The sequence below is a fragment of the Mus caroli genome, chromosome 8 (genome assembly GCF_900094665.2).
Source record: "Mus caroli chromosome 8, CAROLI_EIJ_v1.1, whole genome shotgun sequence".
Classification (NCBI taxonomy): Eukaryota; Metazoa; Chordata; class Mammalia; order Rodentia; family Muridae; genus Mus; species Mus caroli.
The window spans coordinates 1,814,496-1,818,652 of record NC_034577.1 but is presented as its reverse complement, the minus strand read 5'-3'; the positions used below and the strand labels follow the sequence as shown (position 1 = coordinate 1,818,652).

General features: G+C 38.1%; 1 pseudogene; it reads left to right on the top strand.

Annotated features, from left to right (window-relative positions):
- The first annotated feature begins 1,242 nt into the window (after nucleotides 1-1,242).
- Nucleotides 1,243-1,361, top strand: LOC115031855 (annotated as a pseudogene).
- Nucleotides 1,362-4,157: the final 2,796 nt, after the last annotated feature.

The window sequence follows — 4,157 nt, the reverse complement described above, 5'->3', positions numbered from 1 at the left end:
ACTAAGGTCAAATCTAAGTGGATTGAGGAACTCCACATAAAACCAGAGACACTGAAACTTATAGAGGAGAAAGTAGGGAAAACCCTCGAAGATATGAGTACAGGGGGAAAATTCCTGAATAGAACAGCAATGGCTTGTGCTGTAAGATCGAGAATCTACAAATGGGACCTAATAAAATTGCAAAGTTTCTGCAAGGCAAAAGACACCATCAATAAGACAAAAAGGCAACCAACAGATTGAGAAAGGATCTTTACCTATCCTAAATCAGATAGGGGACTAATTTCCAATATATATAAAGAACTCAAGAAGGTGGACTCCAGAAAATCAAATAACCCCATTAAAAAATGGGGCTCTGAGCTGAACAAAGAATTCTCACCTGAGGAACACCGAATGGCATAAAAGCACCTGAAAAAATGCTCAACATCCTTAATCATCAGGAAAATGCAAATCAAAAGAACCCTGAGATTCCACCTCATACCAGTCAGAATGGCTAAGATCAAAAATTCAGGTGACAGCAGATGCTGGCAAGGATGTGGACAAAGAGGAACACTCCTCCATTGTTGGTGGGATTGCAAGCTTGTACAACCACTCTGGAAATCAGTCTGGNGGTTCCTCAGAAAANTGGANATAGTACTACNNGAGGATCCAGCAATACCTCTCCTGGGCATATATCCAGAAGATGTCCCAACCGGTAAGAAGGACACATGCTCCACTATGTTCATAGCAGCCTTATTTATATTAGCCAGAAGCTGGAAAGAACCCAGATGCCCCTCAAAAGAGGAATGGATGCAGAAAATGTGGTACATTTACACATACACACACACACACAGAGAGAGAGAGAGAGAGAGAGAGAGAGAGAGAGAGAGAGAGAGAGAGAGAGAGAGAGACTGTCTACTCTGGTAATTCTAACATGTGCCAAACTGAAAGGTAAAGTAACTATTACAGCTATGTACCTTAGACCCACATCTGTAGAATTTGCATATCCAAAACTATTGGCAGTACTATGGTAGAATAAATGATATTAGTTGTCCCCTTCAAACGTCTATTATAGAAAAGAAGGGCATGTCTGTGGCAAGAGACAACTTTTTATTTAAGAAATCTTAACTATGCCATTCAACACTCCTCAGAAATTATATTTTTCTAAAGTTTTTCATCCAAACTCATAAAAAGGGAAACATAGGAACAATAAAAGGGAGGGAAATATTTTAATATAAATGTTCTATCTTAAATTCTCCACAAATAGTCTATGGCCAAACCACCCTGAATGTGCCTGATCTCGTCTAATCTTGGAAGCTAAGCAGGGTAGGGCCTGGTTAGTACTTAGATGGGAGACTGTTTGGAAATACCGGGTGCAGTAGGCTTAAAAAGAAAAAAAAAAGATTCTCCACAAATAATGCCACAAAGATCTTTACTTTATAACAAACATTTGATGAGTCCCCAGCCTTATTTATGAGTAATATTCTTGGTTTGTGGAACGGTTTTATGGTACACTACTGCCTTGGCCAAAATCTTTAGCTTGTAACACTTGAACCAGTGGAAAAAGTTCAAAAGCATCCCTGGTCATTTCAAACATAACATTTACTTGCTCTTGATATTTATGTGTTCATAATCCTGAGGTATACCAAAAAGTCCCCTGAGCAGCCAAGTGATAGCTTTCCTCTGGTGGCTGAAAGGTTAATGCCTATGTGATTCTTATTTTCAAATTTTATAACAAAGAAACATGATAGGGCTAAAAGGTTTTCCATCTAGGGCAAGAGAAATGGTTCAAAATGTAGGAACAATATTTTATCATGAGTACTTGAATTCAAATTCCAAAACTCACATGAAAACCTGTATTTGTGCACCTTTGAATCTGTGATCCCAGCACTGAGTGATGCAGGGACAGAATTGCTTGCTTGAACTGAATGGCTGACAGCCTAAGCGCGGTTCAGAGAGAGATTGTAGTTCAATAGAATAAAGAATGATAAAGCAGGACCTCCAACACATTCCTGTGGTATCTTACCTACAAGCAGTTACCACATATACAACACTGCTTTGTCAGTGTTCAATCCTTTCTCTCATTCTAAGGTAATAGGACACAGCTTCTGTGAATATATTTCACACAGGCTTTAATGCAGTGTTCACACTCTGGGATGCTTCTATACTGAACAGTTTCTAGATTTCTATGAATTGTTTGAAAATAATATTTAAGACTGCAAAGTGAATGTATAATGAAAGAGAAATTGAACAACAGTCAGTCTGCTCAGAAATTTCCAAAAAGAGGACGAGGTAATATATCTAGACTCCTCATCCATCTGAGCATCAATTGTTTATTAGGCAAACAGGGTGTTCCAGGAAGGGAAAATAGGTCAAATGGCTTTCACTAAAACACTATAAATCATAGTTTATTTTCCATATGCTTAATTAGCACAATTAAAGAAGAAATCACCGCTACTCCAGAAGATTCATTTATTAAGCATTCATTTTTTTCTTGATGTAAGAAAATACGCAATATTTTATCTCCAGTGACTCTCTAAAGGGGGTCCACTAAGGAGGATACAGGTTGCAGAAGCAGCAGAGCAGCTGGGATGGGCTCCTATGGACCTACATCTGCACCCAGGAGGTGGAGCTGATCCTCAGCACACAATAATAATGGGAGATTTCCACACCCCACTCTCATCAATGAATAGATCATGTAAACAGAAACTAAGCATAGACGTGGGGAAACTAACGTAACTTATGAAACAAATGGATGTAACAGATATCTATAGAACATTTTATCCTAAAACAAAAGGATATACCTTCTTCTCAGCACCTCATGGTATGTTATCCAAATTGACCATATAATCAGTTATAAAACAGGCCTCAACAGATACAAAAATGTTGAAATAATCCCATGCATCCTATCAGATCATCATGGACTAAGGATGATCTTCAATAACAACATAAATAATAGAAAGCCCACATATGCATGGAAGCTGAACAACACTCTATTCAATGATAACTTGGTCAAGGAAGAAATAAAGAAAGAAATTAAAGACATTTTAAAGTTTAATGAAAATGAAGCCACAACATATCCAAACTTATGGGACACAATGAAAGCAGTCCTAAGATGAAAACTCCTAGCTCTGAATGTCTCCAAAAAGAAAATGCTGTAAATAGCATTTTAAACTTTGAGACACTTTCTCTTTATTATGAATCTGTTTGGTATGTTAAAATTCACACAAAAACAGAACAATAGTAGACTAGAAAGACTTTTCAAATAGAGATGGGAAGCTAAAGGAAATTTTATGCACTTATTAGTTGTTAATTCTTATTTATTTATTTATTTATTTATTTATTAGATATTTTCTTTATATACATTACAAATGTTATCCCGAAAGTTCCCTATACCCTCCCTCTGCCTGGCTCCCCAACCCACCCACTCCCACTTCCTTGCCTTGGCATTCCCCTATACTGGGGCCTACAATCTTCTCAAGACCAAGGGCCTCTCCTCCCACTGATGGACAACTAGGCCATCCTCTGCTACATATGCAACTAGAGACACAAGCTCTGGGGGGAGGGGGGAAGTTACTGGTTAGTTCATGTTGTGTCTCCTATACGGCTACAGACCCCTTCAGCTCCATGTGTGCTTTCTCTACCTTCTTCATTGGAGATACTGTGTTCCATCCAATAAATGACTGTAAGCACCCACATCTATATTTGCCAGTCACTGGCATAGCCTCACTAGAGAGAGCTATATCAAGGTCCTGTCAGCAAAATCTTGAAAGTATATGCAATAGACTCTGGATTTGATGGTTGTTTATAGGATGGATCCCCAGGTGGGACAGTCTCTACATGGTACTTCCTTCAGTCTCACCTTCAAACCTTGGCTCTGTAACTCCTTCCATGGGTATTTTGTTCCCCATTCTAAGAAGGAACAAAGTATCCACACTTTGGTATTCCTTCTTCTTGAGTTTCATGAGTTTTGCAAATTGTATTTTGGATATTGTTAAGTTTCTGAGCTAATATCAACTTATCAGTGAGTGTACGTCATGTGTGTTCTTTTGTAATTTGGTTAACTCACGCAGGATGATATCATCTAGATCCATCAATTTGCCTAGGAATTTCATAAATTCATTCTTTTTAATAGCTGAGTAGTACTCCATTGTGTAAATGTACCACATTTTCTGTATCCA